Raw genomic sequence first — 21133 nt, forward strand, 5'->3', positions numbered from 1 at the left:
GAGCTCTTGAAGGCTGCGGTGCTTGCGGACATTCAGTTTTTGGAGGAGCTGGGTTGAAATGAAGTTCCCCGCTGAACCGGAGTCGAGGAGGGCTTGCGCTGAGACACAGATATGGGGGGTTAACAGATGAACCATGGTACGGTTTAAAGATTCCACTTTAGGAGGGATCTGAATGGAGCTTACCGCAGAACGTTGAGGTCGAACAGGACAGGAGCAGATGAGATGATTGTCGCTCCCGCAGTACAGACAGAGGTGAAGCTGGATGCGACGCTGGCGCTCAGAAGGAGAGAGATGGGTGGAGTCCACTTGCATAGGTTCAGGTGCTGGAGGAGAAGCAATGGGAATTGAGGACGGAGGACTGACAGCGGTAGATGGATTGTCACAGGCAGATAAACGTTGAGAAACTCGAATGGTCTTTTGAATGAGGTTCTCAATCCCCATGGAGTCATCATAAACAACCAATAGCTGACGGATGTTCGGATTCAGGCCGTGGCGGAAAGCGGTAATTAGGGCCGACTCGTTCCAGCCACAGGATGCCGCCAGGGTGCGAAACTGGAGGGCATACGTGCTGACAGAGGAGTTTCCTTGACGGAGATTGTAAAGCTGATCATGGACTGAGAGATCTGAAACTGCCTGGCCAAAGACTTCCTTAAAATGAGATATGAAACCTGACAGGGACTTTAACACTGGGGAATCTGAATTCCAAAGGGATTGTGCCCACTGGAGAGCTCTGCCAGAGAGTAGGGAAATAATAAAGGCCACCCGGGCGGAATCGTCGGTAAACTGATGTGCTTGCATTTGGAAATATAGTGAAACCTGAAGCAAAAAACCACTGCAATCCTCCGCCTCACCACTGAACGGCGCTGGTCGGGCCATGGGACTCGCAGAGGCAGCCGGCGAAGTAGCGGGTGTTTGCGGAAGTTGGTGTCGGCGTGCAGAGTGAAGGATGGCTTCGGGGATGGCGGAAGGGTTGTCCGGTAAAGATGAGCGGATTGACTGGCACACTGCTCGCACTAGTTCGGCAAACGGGTCTTGAGATGGATTCCCTCCAGGCTCCGTAGGATTCTGCATCTTCGGTCTGATCTTCTGTCACGGACGAGACAGGAGGCAGACAGGATGGTCAGTTTGAGAGTTTTATTTGCAGAATGCTCCGAACCAGACGGGAATATCAGAATGAGAGCGAGTATGGACCAATATCGATTTACTGAACGATCTCTAATCACAGGAAGTGGAAGTGGGATCACCGAAGGAGGACTGAAGGCAGAAGAAGACGGACCAATCTTTGAGGGTTCTCAGAAGATTCGCGGATTCTCAGGTGAGTGTTGAGACAGAGTCTGTAAGCCATGTAATGACGAGATCAGACGGAGACTGAAGGTTGAGGCGGGTATATAAGGGTGAGCAGTGATGAAGGATAGCAGGTGACGGTGATGAGGATGAAGAGATGCAGGTGATGACAATTAATATTCAGGGGATGACGAGCGAGTGGGTGGAGGGAGTGATGATGATGGTGGAATCCTGACAAGTTTAACTCTTGGAAAAAAATAAAGGGAGAAATAGACAGACACAAGAAAAAACTGGAAAGCCAAAGATGGTGATAAAAACAGCTGTTTTTTAAGGAAGTACAAATGGATAAGTAAAGTATCGTAGCACTGCATTTCCTATAAACATGTTAAAAAATAAACGTAAATACTTTGTAAACATAACTTGTTTTAATTTATAAAACTTCATAAAGTTCATTAAGATTTTGCAATGCTATACTATATATTTGACACTTTTTATTTTAAATGATTGGTGTGTAAAATGTGAGTGTAAAATTTACATATATATATATATATATATATATATATATATATATATATATATATATATATATATATATATATATATATATATATATATATATATATATATATTTTTTTTTTTATACAAATAATATTTATTTATATAATTATATAATAATATAATCTATAACAATATAGTCACAATACATCTTTAATAGAAAGAAAATACAATTGCAAACTGACATTACGTATTGTAGCACTCATGGATTTCTGTATTTATCAATACATAAAAATAAAAAAAAAATATTTCACACTATATTTAAAGTCTTAAATCGCTTCATTGATAATTAAATTTTTTTTATTTAAAATGATTTCAAGTGACGTAACAATTGTTATATATTTATATTTAATAATGTTTTTTATACAAATAATAGATATCTATGTAACAATATAATACATTTATAATAGATTATGATCACAGTACAGTTTTTTAAACATACTAATTTGTTTACACACATCAACACATTTTACACTACTGAAGCTATATTACACTGAATATGAACTGCATTCCAATGTCGATTCTAAAACTTTATTCTAGAGAATTCTTTACATAATCAGGATTTGGGGTGTCTTTAACAGGCCTACCCCTTGTGTAGCTGAAGTCTCTGGATGGGTGATGTTGTTTTCGTTGCTGTGCTGCTCTGTGAGGGATGTATGTCTTCCCTCCTCGTTAGCCATGTCACACCCTCTGTCTCCCTGCGTCGGCCCACCCGGCTGTGATAAAGACTGCTAATAAAATCTCCCACTGGAGCGAGAATCGGCCAACCCACCCCCGCCGAGACCCTCTTTATCAAAACCACTTCACAACAGAGACAGCTTCCCCCTCGACTAAAGAAAGGCGAAAAACGGAAGCAGTGTGTGGGGGTGAGCTGCAGGAAGGAGGAGAAAAAAGCAAAGCGACAGATTAAGACACTGAGAGAAAGTATGACTAAGCTCCACCCCTCAGCTTCACTTCAACAAGCAAGTCACTCTAAACTCTTCCCAGTCATGCGTGCTGCATTTTGTGCAATCTACAGAGAAACAGATGCAAGCAGTTGCACTGAAAAGCGATACAAAGTTCACCATCATCATCTAAACAGAACACAAAAGTATGTCACTGTCTGACAGTAATTTAGTGAAGACACAGGAAGAAGTGAATAAAAAAAAGTTTAAATTTTATGTCAGTTGCTGCTTTTTTTCATGTGAACTGTTACTTTAATAATCATATGACACTTTACCCAGCATACCCAGAATCTAAATGAATCATGAAAAGAGGAATATAGAAAGAGAACAAGCATTTAAGGGTTATGAAAAGGTACAAGAATGAAGATAATAAATGCAGGGTCACTTTTACAGCACATGCAGGCCAGTAAAAGTCAAATAATGTTTAGGGCTTTTCACAAAGTGCTAAACCCCGGGTTATCATTCTTGTAAACCCTGGGTATATATAGGAATGTTTAACAGTGGGGTTAGCAGCACTTTTTCATTGGGGATATGAAATCCTTGCTCCGGCGCATGGTTAGCACTGCTTTTGTGCTGTTAACCCTTCATTAGTCTTTCATAGCCAGACTTTCAGCTGTCATTCTGGAATCCATGGCAGCTTTCACTGGCCAAGCCCCGCCCATGAGTCTGTTTGACAGACATGTCAAACAACCAATCACAGTTTGTTTTGTTTATCCTCATGTTTCGAGGTGTGGAAATGTCACCACAATAACAGACCTGTGTGTAAAACTCTCGGACATATTTTAAAGATTCTATTAACTTTGAATATTTCACATACTCTTGAAACTCCAGTGTTTAGTTGATCCTGATAAGCCCTCGTCGTCACAGTTGGTGACGGCTTTCTTCTTTCGCGAAAGGGTACGGCGCCATGGTATCTTTGTTCCCGGGTGGAACGTTAAAGAACGTAACACACACATCTCCCGGATATCCTGTAGAATTCAACCAATCCGATGACGACTTTGACACTTCTGAAGTGTTTCCATTTTTGTGTCCCGTATATTTTCACTGTATTTCAGAAGCATTCTCCATCCACACTACTAGGGCTGCACGTTCTCAAGTTTTTCATTAACCGTTAACCGAGGCCCTTAGCGGTTAATAATCGGTTAACCATAGTGTGCCATAGTAACAATAACCATAGTAATTTCCGGACATTGGCCGAAAAAAAAGGAATGTCCGACAAAATTTAATCTCTCCGGTCAAATTGTCCTATTAAAACTGCCTAATAATGCCGCCCATTAACACAATCTGAATTTGAGAATAAGCCTAAAATGTATAAGGCAAAAGGTAACAAGCAGACTCCGCGGCCGCCTCGCTAAGGCTATGACTATGACTATGTTTGACACGTACAATATTTGAAAATCGATAATTATTTATTTATTTATTTAAATTACATTTATATCTGAATTTATGTCAACCTATAGACTTTCAAATATCAAAAATGTCATGAATTAATATGTATTTTTGTACAAAATGACATATAAACATATTTTCCTATTATACTTTGCCTGGAAACGCTTCCAACAAGGCGTCGGTTCTATTTCTAGCATGCACGCGTCGAGCCGCGCCTCAGCCGCGCGTCTCACGCAGGCAGTCGGCAAGCTCTAACCTGTTAACATGGGAGCCGAATTAAAAACAGACACGCCACGCAGCTGAGATGCTTTCGCCACGCATCCAGTGGGTCCTGACCGGCCTAATGATGCCCGGGTGTTGGCTGTTGAGATTAGAACAACGAGGTTTTACTTTAAGTATATCTAAGCACTGCATTGCAATACTTGCATTTTGCCCCGTCACTTAGTTGTATTAGCCCGCTTCATATTAGAAAAATGACTTCTTCTTGTGGACATTACAAATGTCTGGGAGCGCTCTGGCGGTCTCTGGTGGGGCAAAAATGTATTACAACTAAATTCAATGCACGCCACTGACGTCACTTAACCGAGCAAAATGTTTCACTCGGTTACACAATTTTTAACGGTTAATCGGTTAACCGGTTAACCATGGACACCCCTACACACTACACAACCAAAACATGTCACATGGCCATTCATGGCAGGTACAACAATGAGCATAATGTTTACACAATCATCAATGATACAAGGAGCGAATGTGGGCAGCCACGCCATCGTTTTCCAACTTATGTAAGCAGTCCTCAACACTGATTGCTATCACTTTTAAAATCCTTTGTCACTTTACCATTATAATTTAATTTTAAAGCACAGCCACCACAAAATCAGACACCTCTTTTACTTTGAGATGGTTATGAGGTTAAGTAAACATTTTAACGTCTGAAGGAAAAATTGTAAAATGATGATAATAAACGTGAAACTTTTTTTTGCCTATCTTTGTAGTCTGACTCGATAGTATATTTTGGCAATATACAAAGTCCAAATAATGACACTGTTATTTGCTAAGAAAAGAAATCCCAGGTGAACACCAGGGGGCGTTTGATGTTTGAACAGAATTGTTAAACGAAATAAGATTAAAAATGTCTGTTTGATATCAGTTTGCAGGAGAGACCTTTGCTGACACTACTTTGGAAGACTGTAATAATAACAGACATTGTAAAAGACAGAATGCAGATGCATACAGAGTCAAAATAAATATTTGAAGGGCAGATTAATAATAAAAGTATAAAGTTGGTATAAAATTTCAGGAAATATAGTTAACTGTTAACAACCAGATTCCACTCAGTTTCACTTTAGATCTGGTCCCAGACGTCATTCCGTCACTTTCAGAGCGTGTCTAAAAGCCCTGGGTTTAATTAAGATTTAACAGCAAGATGTAGCCAACAGCCTGAACTCAGTATGTGTGAGACGGAAGGTTGTTTAGGGTGTGTACACATCATTACTGACTGGTTTGAAATCCTTAAGCAAGCTCCCAAAACTAAACACACACTAAATCATTAAATGAAACATGCCTATCCTGTTATGCAAATACTTACACTCCATACACCATTTACATATGAATTTGGCATATGCTTTCACCCAAAGCATCAGTTTGTGTGTTCTCTGGGAACTGAACCCATGGTCTTGATGAGAGATGCATAATGCTTTATAATCAACAAAGCTGTCACTGCCAGTATACACTGAACCTACTTTTTGAATGTCAGCTGATGTTTTTTCACCACTTTTTGTCATAAGAAAGCACAGAAGTGTCATGAATAAACATTTATGATAATGGGAGGACAGGCATAAAACCGGGCACCTCTGAACAGCACTTGAAGAAAGTCGCCAAGACAACCCTAATATGAGCCCTTGTGCTGTTCAACCCAAACCCGAGCAGCACTCATTGTCAGGTCATGCTTACCCAAACACACACACACACACACACACACACACACACACACACAGAGGGAGCTCTATTCAGCTGCTGTGGCTTGTGAGAATGCCAGCAATTCTATGCTCAGTCAAAGCCCTGCGGCCAAATGACTGTCCTTCCTTCTGTTTCGCTCTCTCTCTCTCTCTCTCTCTCTCTCTCTCTGCCCAGTCATGAGCTCTGGATACATTTACCCTCATTTCATCTTGAACATTTGCTTGCACTAACTGTGAAATAGTTGTCCAAATAGAGAGGAGTCGAGGACAACCAAGAAATGTCTACTTTAAAGTGGGCATGAAATGAAAATTCATCCAATTCTCTAAATACATGTCATTGATTTTAACAAGATTTATTTTATTTTATTTTTGACCTTTTGATTTTTAATCAAATTAGCCATTCTTCCATCAAAATATATCTGACATTCTAGAATCCTGAATTATCATCATTAGTCTGCTTAAAATCAACCATTTCTTACAACCTACTGCAAGCTGGTATATTAAGATGCCTGCATCCAATCAACAACTGATGGACAGAACCAAGTCCCGCCCTTTTTACCATATTACTCAGAAGTATGTCACAATACAGGAAAATGTCACTACATCCGTTTCATCATGACTTTAAGGAAGTCCTGTATAATTAGGCAGGTTTTGAGTTCACCGACCCTGACGTGCTTTTATAAGAGATGTTTACACAAGATGCAACAAAGAGCAAGGGGAAAAAAAGAAAGAGAGAGAAAATAAAATCTAGGAGAACTAGTTGACCACAGCGGCTCATCCCAAAAAAAATAAAAAAAATTGGAAGGAAAAGGAAGATTAAAAAAATTGTGAACGAGAAATTTCCCATGCGAAGCTTCTGGTTGGGCTCTTTACAACATATACACATAAACACACACCGACACATCTGGAGCATTCTTGACATTCTCGTGTGGTGAGCATTAGTGTTTAGTGTCAGATTGATGAATAGAGACTGAGGCCCACAAACACAGGACTATATTTAGATATATCCAGACCTATGGAGATTTTGGAGAAAGTTCATATCTGACAGCATAGTGTGAAGTGTCTGATTGATTATATCCCAAACTAATGGCTTTTTCCATTTGTTAACAATATTATCTGACAGACATTTTGCATATGTGTGTGCACATGCGGAGGAAAAGAGTTCCTTAGGAGGTCATTGTGCATTTCGCCATGGGTTTTCAGTGTGTTCATTATGGGCTGAAATGAATAGTGTGTGTGTGAGTGCACACTGAGTTCAGATGAATAGTTTCATTGTGGCATCGTTAGGAAAAAGCCCACTTAAAATCTCTATTGTACTCACTCAAACTCTTAGACTGAGATATCATTGTGCCGTAGTGGATTACACTCTTTAATACTCTTACAATTGTATCTAAACTATCTTTTCAAATATCTAGATAGTGGCTTCCTAAACTGATTATCTTTCAGTCGATACACAAGTTGACTACAAGTTGCCATTTGAGAGGCTTTTATTTTACAAAATAATATGAAGGAAGTGAGAGAAACAAAAGTGTCCAGAAAGTGGGTGTGAGATCAAGGGCGTCCTAACTACATTGGGTCTCCTTAAATTGCAAGGGAATGATCTGAAGCAAGATCAGTCCAGGGTCAGTCGGTGAGAGGTGGCCTGTTCTGCTGCATGCAATTCAAGAGCAGTTTTTTTTGTTTTGTTTTTTTGCACTAGCATATATTAAAAGAAAAAGATAAAATACATAGAAATTTCCAATAGCTGTTGGAAAAATAGTATAGATATAGTTTAGTAAATGTCAGGGGTTGGCAACCTATTCGGCATGACGTGCCATTTTTTATTTTTCTGGTTAACCACTGTGCCACCGCCCCCCGTAACTGATACTATAAAAAAAAAATTGATGCTAACAGTTTCTGAATATTTTTTTATAAATATTTAACTTTCCACAAAAAATTTTAATAACATATACAGTGTGCCATATGTGTGTGTGTGACAAGGCCATTGCATTAAAACAGTACAGTTTAATAACTATTAATGCGCTGCTTTAATTGATGTGCGTGTGCGTGAAGCTCATAAACTTGTCATTGTTGCCACATGACTTTTATAAATCGATACTGAATCACTACATTATATTCCTCAACAAAGGGGCAAAAGTATGCAGTTTTCCCTATTGCTCGTGTGCCAGCGATCATCCCTCACACCTCACACCCTCACAGTAAGTTACCGACCCCTGGTATAGATAATAATTTTAAATGTTTTAAACCCAATCAAAACCAAAATAAAATCTGTAGGAACCAGTAGCTGGGTTTCCATGACAGATTTGAGCAAAATTTTTGCGATATTTTATTTATGTTGATAAAAACTGTTGCAAAATGATGGTGTTTCTATTAACTGATTTTATGTGATTAAACTGGCATTTATTGTTCCTCTCGCAATAAGTCATGGCTATGGATGTTGGTAGGTTTACGCATATTTTTTTACGCATATCGCAGCCACCACACTAGCCATTCATTTTAATCAAGGAGATGTAGGAGATGTAGGCGTGTATCTTTAGCAAAGCAGCATGGAGAGCCACTTCTGGGACACGTTTGAAATGTCCAGTAGCTGTTTTTTTTTTTTTGAGGTTATAGTACATTAAAGAATGATCATATGATTTTTACGTATACCAGGTAACCTGTAAATGCGAAAAAAAAAAGTAATTTCCATTGCAGCTTTTCAAAATATTAATTTTTTTCCAAATATTTTCCGAAAAACCAATTCATGCAAGTGCAAAAACATAGTTTTTGCAATAATGGAAGTATTTGCGAAAATTACATGTTTCCATTGGGCGTATTTTCAATTCACAATTTCAATTGCAATTTTAAGGGTTATGGAAAACGTCTTTAAAGAGATAGTTCACCCCAAAATATTCACCCTCATGTTGTTTCAAACCTACATGCATTTTGACACATTGAAGAAAATTTGAAGAAAGCGACTTTAATTACATGGACAAAAAAAGTAATATAGGTTTAGAACAACGAGAGGAGGAGTTTACAGAAATAGTGAAAACTTGCACCAGGTGTTTCTTATCATCTGTTCCGAGCAGAGTTCTTCACACTGCTTCTCTTGGCTGGCCTCCTATCACGAGCCAAGTTGTGAGCCGACTTGATGATGATGATGGAACTGGGCCGGTTTCTTCTTCACAGCCTGAGCAAAGCTTTTTATCACAGGGAGATACAAGGTTTGGCTCAGTCCACAAATTTCACACTGCAATCATCAGATGTTTGAGAGGGTGGCAGATTAAACATGGTCCTATTCATCAGGACTTATGTTCCAACATAACTCTTTTTAAAACAACATATTATATTATATTCTACATTATATTCTATAAATATTTAAATCTTTTTTCATTTAATAAATATAATAATATTAATAAAAATAAGTTATTAATCAATGTTTTGCCGGTGTCAATGCTGAAAATGTAGCAGCTGTACAACCATATTTTGGATTATTTAAAAAGAAACTTTCCTTATGACAAGGAACATTTTAGCTGTTTCCTGTTTTTGAAGCCATTTCTATTTCCCCATTCTAGATGTACAACCGCTTAAACAAAAGATACACGCTTGAATGACTGATGCATATGAACTATTTTAAAAGTTAATTTTTACTCCAAAGTTTTAAACTCTAAGATCTTGGACACTGTTGGTGAATTATTACAACTAGATTTGCCCTAATTATTTGCCTGAGTTCATTATAAAGCTTTGCTCCTGTTCTTTCACCCTCCTGTGAGACAGTATCCTGTGACATCACTAATCATGGTTGCTATGGCAGCAGTTGTCCTGGAAACTAGTGTGCAAACACCTGTGACCACTCCCAATATCTCACATTTGCAACAAGGTGCATTTCACATGCAGAGCTGATCAAATCTATCTGACAGTACGCATGTCTGATAAATGTCTAAAAATAGCCAGGAAGAGGTATTTAACTGTCATGTTTGAAATGCACTGAATGTTAATAATGTATTTGCATAAAGCATAAGTCTTCCTTGTGCAAAACCAACTGATCCTATTGGTGAATAATGAATACGATCAGCAGAACAAAGGCCTATATGACTTCGTTACTGTACTACAATGCATCTCTTTTATTATCTGTACTCAGCATATATGTGTCAATGAGGAAATCAGACAATTTCTTCCTGGAGTGGATTATTTATGGCTGTGGTTTATCCCTTCGCTTAAAGGTTATCTTAGATGGGATGAATGATGGAATTGTTGAAAGAGTCGCTAGTGTATCTCACACAGACACAGTATTATGTAGAAGTAAGTAGCTTGTAAAACTCTAGACCCACCCAGTGTCAAGAGACTGGGCTGAGACACACTGACCTGGAAAAGTTTTTTCTCTTTCTCAAATTCTCACACACACACACACACACACACACAGTGGTCATGTACACAAACACAGGAAGGCGTGTGCACGTCCTCCTTTCTGAAGTGACAGACAAAAAAGAAGCGAAGCTTTTCCGTCACATAACATTACTAACAAGTTTTTTCTAAAATGTCGCTTCTCAACTTGCAGGCAAAAAGAAAATTTGTGGTCTTGACAGGTAAATGACTTTTATAAGGAACAGAAACAGAAAATGACAAATACATAAACGAACTACTGTACTGTACTCAGTTACAAAAGGTCTCCTGGGAATGTCAACCACCTAAATGTTGTTAAATAAACTCTCTTGCATGTTCCACTGTAAATGTGTGTAATATGCTTACAAACTGAGGTGTGACTAGAGTTGGAACGAATCCCTCTTCACCTAATAACTTCAAAACAAATATTTGCAAAAAGTGTTTGTGTAAAAGTTCCAAAAACTATTAAAAGCTTTGTCAATGTATAATGACCATTTTGGTGTTTTCAGGTGTTTGTGCAAATGTTGGTGATTAGTGTTTATTGTGTAAGTCTAATGTGCTATCATTAAATTATTTTATTTGTAGGCATTAGATCAGCCATCTGCTAAATCAGCAATGGATGTCCCAGTGACCCGGGGTGAGTTTTAGGCCAGCTGATGGAACGGTTAGTTGACCTATTGGGGAAGTCGTAGCCTAGTGGTTAGAGAGTTTGACTCCTAACCCTAGGGTTGTGGGTTCGAGTCTCAGGCCAGCAATACCATGTCTTAGGTGCCCTTGAGCAAGGCACCGAACCCTCCAACTGTTCCCTGGGCGCTGCAGCATAAATGGCTGTCCACTGCTCCGGGTGTGTGTTCACTGCTGTGTGTGTGCACTTTGGATGGGTTAAATGCAGAGCATGAATTCTGAGTATAGGTCACCATACTTGGCTGAATGTCATGTCACTTTCACTATTGTGCCAATCCAGTATACATTAATTGATCATGTGCTATACAAGTCACTTGTTTTTCGGTCATGTACTGAATATTCATTCATTCTGTCTAAGATTGTGGAAATTACTCATAATAGTCAGTCACGCAAGCAACCATGAATTTCTAGCTGCCAAAGAGTTAACACTATAGTTGTAGTTGTGACACCAGCTGAAATCTATCAGTAATCAGAAAGCAATCCTGCCCCTAATCAGTGGAAATTAATATCAGCTGCTTCAGTCCCAACACCTACAGTACCAGGATGATGAAGATGAAACAAGGGCCAAGGAAACTCTCAACTGGTTTCAGAAAAAGAAAATAAAGCTGCTAGAATGGCCCAGCCAGTCACCTAGCTTGAATCAAATAGAAAATCTATGGAAATAACAACAGATCAGGATTCATAGAAGAGGCCCACAGAACTGTAAAGATTTAAAGATTGTTTGCGTGAAAGAATGGACCAAAATCACTCCTGAGCAATGCATGCGACTAGTTTCTCCTTACAGGAAGAGTCTTTAAGCTGTCTTTACCAACAAATGCTTTTGTACAAAGTATTAAATACATTTCAGGAGTTGGTACTGCAAAATACTTCTTCCTTGTGTCATTCCATTTTATTACACAATTTCTGAACTTATATGTTTTGTTTTCTTTGTATGTATGGGGTACTCTGGTTGTTACACATTTCATGTCAACAGCACCTTTAGAAATATATTTATTCAGAAAAATGGTGATCTGTTCAATAATTATTTCAACCACTGTATATACATACAGTTGGTCAAAATAACAAATGTTTTCGTTTGTCTTCATTATAAATCAGGGCTATTCCACTAGGGTTGTGCACATATAGTCGAACATTTGAATATTCGATCTGCTCTAAATATTTGATAAATAAAAATGATATTCGAATTTCGCAAAAAAAAAAAAATTCACAATAAAACCTAATTTGGTCACTTTCTGTGATTCTCCGCGGCATATTTGAAGATGTATGCAAGCAAAAATAATTAATGAATGAATAAGGGGCCGTTCAAATATCGCCCCTAAAAACGCGTGGAAAGCGATAGGCGCGCCGCTTTCTCCATCTTTCCAAAGCGATCGGGCAGAAGCGCTTCTGAGGCGTCTGCCATTGCTAAGCAACAATTACGTGCTCTCTCCATGAAGACGTGGAAATTTCAGCAAAGGATAAATGGATTTGCAGCACAAAAAATCACTTTCAATAGCTCTGCTACTAAATTTATTTCAAAATGGCAATCCATATACAGCTATGATCTATGAGCTTTCAACGTTGTTACGGGAAAGGATGAAGCTGAATGTTTAGTTGTCACATGACCTGCGGTGCACTTGCAGCATTCTGAAAAGTTGAGATGTTTTTTACTCGATGCTGTGCGGACGCTCCTGGAAAAAACGGGTGCGTCGCACCGCATGCGCATCACGACCGCGTCACTTCCATTATGACCGTGCATACCGTGCGTCTACATTGGAAATAACGAATTTGAGCACTCAGAAGACGAACCCTAAGAACTGCGGTCTTCTACAGTACTTCAAATATGCCGTGGAGAATCACAGAACGTGACCGAGTTCAAGAACATTGTTGCGGCATGTCTCAAGCAACGAATAAACACTGCTAACTTGGAGAATGCAGAGTAAACTCCTCTTCTCACGTCTGCCCTAGACCCTCGGGCACAAACATCTCAGGTTTCTCGATGATAACATGAGAGAAGTAAGAAAAAAAAAACTTTTTTGAACATTATCATAACATTTTCCTTGATGCGAGTGGTGCGCCACCAACGATGAAGAGGATGCAATGCCCACTCGTCGGAAAAGGCTGAGCCAGTTCTTCAGCGATGATTACAGAGAGTCCAGCCGAGACGAGTGGGAACAGTTCTTGCTGGAGCCATGTATTCCACCAGATGAAGATCCCATTCAGTGGTGAAACGAAAACACGAAACGCTTCACAAAACTTAGTCTCTTAGCACACCGTTATTTGTGAGTCCCGACAACGTCTGTGCCATCAAGAGTGCGTTTTCTCCGCTGCCGGCCATATTGTTAACAGACTAAGGAGCCGACTTTCCCCCAATCATGTTTACATGCTCATATTTCTTAACAAGAACATTTAAAACAATAGAAAAAAAAAAGCAAAAAAGATTTTATGACAGTTTAAAAGTTTCAAAGTTAAGTGTAGGCTACGTTCTACAATAGCCTAATTGCTGCAGGCTGCTTTACGTTTTTTCTTTGTTCACTTTTTTTTTTTTTATCTGTACTTTTGTTTGTTTGCATGCATTTTTTCAGCTACAAAACACGATGTGTAATGTTCAAGCTTATTGTATGTAAGCTTTTTCAAAATGAAGGAAACAATAAATGTTGCTGAAAAATAACATTTGATAAAACTTAATTTATATAAACGAATATTCGAATATTCGTTTTTTGTGAGCTCAAATATTCGAATGTGATATTTGCGGAAAACGCCCATCCCTATATTCCACCAAATATTGATTTCTTAATTCTTCCTAAAGTAAAAATCTAAAATCCAAAAATGTTCTTTTTTGTAATTTTGACCAATTGTCATGTCATGCATGTCAACATTTTTATTTATAATTGGGAAGAAATGTCATCAGTTGTTTACTGAATATAACAAAAAATATGTTTTACTCATACATATAAATGTAAATAAACTGTACATTTATTTTTTCCATATAAAATAAGATAAAATCAAATCATGGTGAGGTCAGTGAAAATATTTAAAGGGTAAGTACAAATCTGAAGTACTGACCCAAACAAAATAATTAAAAAATCCTAACCATAAAACTAATCCATCTACAACTACTTCATTTGCTCTAAAACTGACATAATCATCCCTAAATTAACAGAATGATTCAGTAAACTACAATGATGATCTTTTGTTAGGGACACAAGAGAGGGAAAACCCCTGAAATTCAGGCTCAAATTCCGTTTATTCTCTCAGAGCAATCCGATCTCCAAAGAGAGTGCCTGAATCCTAAATTGAGCCTGGAAATCTAAGAGAGCCGGGGGAGTGACAGAGAGCTGACCGGTATGATAAAGGGAGAGACAGACAGAGAGGGGAGTTTTGGAGTGAAGGAGGGGGAGAAGCAGAGCAGCTGGTGTTTCACAAAGAGGAAGGGGGGAAGAGAGAGAGATAGAAGCAGAGAGATTACAACAGCTACTACACCCTGCGGATCAGTTTACAACACCCTAACTGTTGCATGCTCTCGCAGACAAAGAGCAACAGGCCATGTGGATGGGAGGGGAGGATGTGTCTTTCTGCAGAGTATGCTAGCTTTCACAGCATTAAATATTCATCGCTTTGGGATGTATTAACAGGATGGCTTCCAAATAAATGATTTCACAGGGCGAGTCAAATTGAAATTCCTGCATTGAACCAAGAAACATGGTTTTTAATTGCTTTATAAAAATCGGAAATTAACACACTGATAAAAATTCAAATAACACACACATAGAGGACGAATTTTAAGAGTGCACATTAGTGACATTTCTTCCTGAATCACAAAGCAAGCAATTAAACCACAATGAACAATTAGATTAGATAAGAGAAAGAGAGCATTTAGTAAGTAGTTGAGTACTTCAAGATCAATGTATGGAGAACTAGCCCAAGGCTTTGAAATAATGGAAGTGTAGTTTTGGTAATGGAACAGTTGTGCAAGCTGCTCTAATGCTACAGAACACTGGATAATGAGCAGAACCCATCATGGCAACAGAACTGATGATGTCAGAGAGGGGAGGAGCTGGAGCGGAAACAAGGCTATGGAACACATGGCCAAAGTTTGCATTCATGAGGTCATGAGAAAATGCAGCTGTTTTAAACTTTGGGAAAAAATGGGGAGGGAAGCGATTGAGTTTCTTAGCCTACCGCCCGAGTATTAAACCAGCTGTTTATTAGTTTAAAAACATGAATACATTGGTATCCTCTTCACTGGATAAAGTGGAAGTGCAGGGATGCACTGATATACATGTTACACCACAGCAACAGTATCGGGAGATGGTTGCACAAAGAAACCATTAGGTAAATACAAGTTAGCCCAATCCGAGGCTTAAACAATGACTTAAAGTTGCCCTAGGAGGTCAACACAAACATGACAGCAGTGAGTCACCAGCACACACACTAGCAGGGGTCAGTAAATAGGGTGAGGGTGTGGCGGTAGAGCACAACATTAAGTCATTGGTGAATACGTTCTGGAGCTGTGGTAACACAATGGACTCCATTATGCCTGAGCATCAGTCTCATGCCCTCCTGATCCCCTCCAAAACTGCCCCATCAGCCAACCACAACACAGCCAATCAGAGCTCAGCAATAACTTTTCTGGCCAGCAGAAAAACAGACAAGATACTGACAATACACTCTTGGCAGGCTCATCTCTGAGCAATCCTCACCAAGTGAAATCCAAATTAACTATACTAAATGTTGGAACCAACAAAAAAAGTAGTCTTTCTTACCACCCTTAAGAATTAAAGGTTCTATATTAGCAATGATGGTTCCATGAAGAACAATTAAAGGAATATTTCACCCAAAAATGAAAGTTATATCATTAATTACTCACCCTCATGTTGTTCCAAATCTGTTAGACATTTGTTCATCTTAGGAACACAAATGAAGATAATTTTTATATATTTTTTTACGTTCAGATCAAAGTATGAGCTTACAGTACGTTGTTTACGTTTAGATCATAGCATGCGCATGCATCGTGATACTCTCCAAAACGACAGAAGGGTGACACGAAGGAGATGAATTGTTGAATAAAGTTGTTATTTTTGTTTTCTTTTTGAACACAAAAAGTATTCTGGTATCTTCGTAAAATTACGGTTGAACAAGGATGTATGGGTTTGAAACGACATGAGGGTGAGAAATTAATAAATTCATTTTTGGGTGAACTAACTTTTTAACATCCATGGAACCATTCCATTGGATAAAAAGTTATTTAGAGTAAAAAGATTCTTTGAATAAGCAAAAAGTTATTAAAATTAAGAAAATGATGGTTCTTTCACAAACTGTTCACTAAAGGATTCTTTGTGGATCCCAAAATTATAATTTATGGATATGATTTTTTAAGGGCATACATTTATGAAAGAAAAAAAAAATTAAGTAATAAAAAGATGACAATTTCCATTTCTGGGTGAACTACTCCCTCATTGCACCAAATGGCTTACTATAAAATGAACTGCAAATATACATCAATACAAAAATACATAAAACGAAGCCAAACAGGTAGACTGTGTACATAATTCTATTAACCCCCATACAGGCACATCGATTTGCTGATGGTATGTACTAAAAAAAACAATATGCAATTGTGTTAAAAGCCAGGGAAGTAAAGACAGGACAGGAAACAGGGAATTGGCATTCTTTTCAAACTCCATTAAGCTGGCCTAATGCGTAGAGGGCTGGGAACTTACTTAATAAAACACACAGATACACACCAGGACACATGAGTTCACAGGGATAAAGGCTTTGCAGAACATGCTAGCCTAGCACATAACATTAAGATCTGTCAGCTCCATCTGTGAACTAGTAATCTAGTGAGCAAATAAAGTGTTAGATTCTGTCAGCAAGGAGGTTGTGAGATGCATCTGTGTACAGAATCTCCCGCTGTGAGGATAAGAAAGATAAGATCATCACATCTATGAAACTGAAACCTGGCCGAGCTCTAAAACAAACTAAAAATATTATGCTTATTATGTGAACCAGCTGTTGTCATTTAGTCGCTGACATAATCACATTCACATTCCTGATGACTGTTCTTGCTGAGTCATCCCATGTGTGGACATGAGTGTGTGCGTGAGGCAGTCCACACTGTGAGATGTAACTGTGTAGGAGAGACACTTTATGTGAATTTGTGTATGAATACCACTTTGTTGGTGTTTTCCATGCTGTTTTGGTCACTTCTGGCAGCAAACATTCAGCTGTATTGTCTTGTACATCTAATATACAGAATTTCTGAACTGATAAAACATTGGTGCCCTGTAGCATTCGGTCAGTTTCAGCAGATTATTCAAATAACCAAATTAGATGGTTCACGTAAGTTCATTTTAAAATCCACCAAATTTTTATGATGTTACGATTTCTAATTCCAATTAACTAAAGTTTAATATTTTCTTATCGTTTACTCACCATCATCTTGTTTTAAACCTGTATGACTTACTTTCTTAAAAGAACATAAAGTAAAGTGTTCTTTGTCCAAACAAATGTTAATAATGCCCAAAAGTATTTGGTTACCAACGTTTTTTTGTGTTTGCAGAAGAAAGTAAGACTACATTTACACTAGTGCTTTATGGTTTTAAAAATGCATAACTTTTGCTAGTTTTGCTGAGAATTTTGAAAATGCCATTTTTAAATGAAAACGCACCAGTGTAAACAGTTTTAGAAATAACATGAAAGTGAGTAAACAGTGACAGAATTTTCATTTTGGGGTGAAGTTAAGTATCCCTTTAAAGCTCAATGGCAATTGCACATTAATTTTTACTGTGAAAAATGTACTATATTACATACACAAAATTTACTAAATTCAAGATACAGTAGATTTAAAAAATGACAAGGTAGAACGCTTCTGTTTACTGGTGTAGTTGGCTATTTAATTAATCTGCTGAAAATTACCAGTCAGCCTGGCTGATATATTGACTATAACTAGTCCAGTTAATGGTGACACACATTACTATTTTAAAGCTTTTTGTTATACATGTGTTTTAAACTGCTTATGACACTTTCCCAAAAGATCTCGTCAGCATATGTGCCCATGTTACATAACATAAGTGTGCTAGCTTATATTTAATTAACAATAAATAGACAGACAGATAAACCTGTTCTTTAAACATGTTCCAGAAGTCATAAAAGAACAAAGGTTATCTACACAAGGCCTTAACTTTTTCTTCATATTATTTATGTTTCAGTTCAATAAGATTTCATATGAACAATATTCTGGCAAACCACCATGATGAGTGTTAGAGAAACCATAAATATTGCTGTTTAACACAGAGCAGGTCACAAAACAACTCGAGCTATCAAGCTCAACAGGACTTTCCAGACGAATTGCAGTATATTTAGTGTACAACCCAAACATTTTGGCTGTGTTCAGCAAAAGATAATGCCCCTTTACACTATAATGGAAGAGAAAAGACCCCTCAGATGAAGAGTGGATGGGGGACGCCATTCAGATGGGTTTAGTAAAAGTGAATGCATCTGTTGGGTCTCCCAAATCCATGGGATTCTTTTAGTATAATGAAACACGTGGGAGGTTTTAGCAAACAACTTACTTGGATGGAGTCATTTGCCATTGTTGTCTCTGGATTGTCGTTTGAGTCAGGACACCCAAATTGTCGTTCACCCTCTTCCTAGAGTCGCAGCGACCGACGAGAGTCTATTCTTCTGTTAGCTCTCAATGCAACACTTTAAGATCCAGCAGCGCTTGAACAGCTTATTAAAACTCTGTGCATGTAATAAATACTGTTGCATCACTGTCAGACCAGAGGCAGCTTGTCATCTGGGCATAACCGAAGCTATTATGCGCGTTCCTTCAATGCACAATAAAACAACTGCACGTGAAACATGAAATAAAAGCATCAGCTATATAAATTACAACGTCCATTCAGACTATCCTCTGACATCTCGACAGCTTGCAGGAAAGTGGCGTGTATTTTTCCATGATAGCGTCCTGGAGTAGTTCTGCCGGAGCTCGATACAGCTGCATACATGCACCGCACTGGGCAGGGCAACTGGTCAAAAGTGTTCAGCTTTTCTTCTCAATTCATCACCGAAAAATACCGACGAGTCTATTCAGTTCAACTGCTGTCTGATCATCAATCGAGGCCCGAGGAGCTCACATTCACAGCCGGTGAATAATACAGCAATCTGCTGCTCTGTAAGAGATACTGTCGCCGCCTGGCTCTCTGCGGCTCACGCCAGTGATGATCGCTCTCTCGCGCGGCAGGGTCGTTCACTATCCCCGGGCGCGAGCGATGTGGACGGTCACGTGACCTCGCATTGTGTGTCCACAAGCAAATTAATTTGGTTTCATCGCTCTCTCGTGGCAGACATCGACTGCAAAGTATATGTTCAAAGCATAGGTTCAAAGGTTAGAGCGGGTGTTTCTAAAATAATGTTATTTATTAAACATACGCTTTTAAATGAGCAAATTCATCTAAGACCAAATTTATTAAAACAACTAAGAATTACATTAAAATCTTAAATATGATAGTATTCTTGAGTTCGCAAGTACTCTTTATTTTCTCTTAAAGACCCCATGAAATCAAACTTAAAGTGATAGTTCACCCTAAAAAAAAAAAAAAAAAAAAAAAAACATGATTTGCTCACCTTCATGCCATCCTACTGTGAATATGACTTCATTCGTTCAGACAAATACAATAGGAAATATATAAAAAATGGTCCTGGCTCTCCCAAATTTATAATGGCAGTGAATGGGGGTCGAGGTTTTGAGGTAAAATCTGCATAAATCCATCATAAAAGTGATCCATGCGGTTTCGGTGAGTTTACTTATGGCCTTTCTGAAGTGAACCGATGGATTTGTGTAAGAATAGTGTCCATATTTAAAACTTTATAAATGGTAATCTCTGGCTTCCACTTGCTTTCATATGTACGTACACAAAAGTGGCATTCAAGCTGATGTCGTAGGAGGTAACGTAATACAAATAAAACTAAAAAAACATGGTTACTACGGTAGTTAAACCATGGTAACCACAAATTAATCATAGTTTTGCTAGAATTAACATAGTTTTAACATGGTATCTGTAGTAAAACTGGTTATACAAATGGCAATCACTAAGCCAAACAAACATGGTTACTACACTTTTACTACAATAAAACCATGGTTAATTTTTCCACTTAACCACTTGTCTTTTTGTTCCCTATTGTTAAAGTGGGTGTGAAGACCACAAGTGTGTGTGTATAACTTTTGATCATATGATATATAACACAATTACAATGTTGCAAGACTGCATTTTTTAATTGATTAGAGTGTGCCACCAGCAGGGGCGTAGCAAGCTTTTCAAAAGTGTGGGGGATGGATGTGGTTTGTTTATAAACAATAAAAATGATGAACACATTGACAGAGGGGTACAAAATGCAGGGCTTAAAGTTCTCTGGCACTGTGTGGGATTTCCGGCTTGCAGCGTTTGGCTGGGAAAAAAAATAATCCTACATTAAAAAAAAAAAAAAAGAAAAAAAATCAGAAAAGGGGAGAAAAAAACGCAAAATCAGAAAAGGGGAGAAAAAACGCCCACACAAAGCTTTTTCTCTGGTGGTATAAATAATGTAACAATTTACTGTTTTTAAACATTAAAATAATATACACTTTTATTTCATAGTTCTTCAACAGGTATGCAAAAAATATCCCAATAATAGCAATTAGCATTAGTCTAAAAAACGAAATATAATACCGAAAACACTCGACATGTCAACAAAACGATTAACAGAACATCTTCCCAAACACATATCAAGCTTATTTAAAAACCTCTAAAGCATAAACACTCATTCAAAGTACCTGGAAAAGGGAGATGTAAATAACCATAAGTTCCCGCCTCCTCAGCACGAGCTGACCGATAACACCCCAAGAGAGGCGGGACTTAAGGCAGAACAGCCAATCATCAGCCGATCACACTCAAAGCCGGTGTCAAGTTTGAGAGGGAGGGGGAGGAGGCA

The 21133-nt window shown here is 38.3% G+C and overlaps 1 pseudogene; it reads right to left on the bottom strand.

Annotated features, from left to right (window-relative positions):
- The window catches only part of LOC113079223 (serine/threonine-protein kinase N1-like), a 32814-nt pseudogene extending 13415 nt beyond the window's left edge, over positions 1–19399 (bottom strand).
- Positions 19400–21133: the final 1734 nt, after the last annotated feature.

Source organism: Carassius auratus, unplaced genomic scaffold (assembly GCF_003368295.1).
Source record: "Carassius auratus strain Wakin unplaced genomic scaffold, ASM336829v1 scaf_tig00027464, whole genome shotgun sequence".
NCBI classification, from domain to species: domain Eukaryota; kingdom Metazoa; phylum Chordata; class Actinopteri; order Cypriniformes; family Cyprinidae; genus Carassius; species Carassius auratus.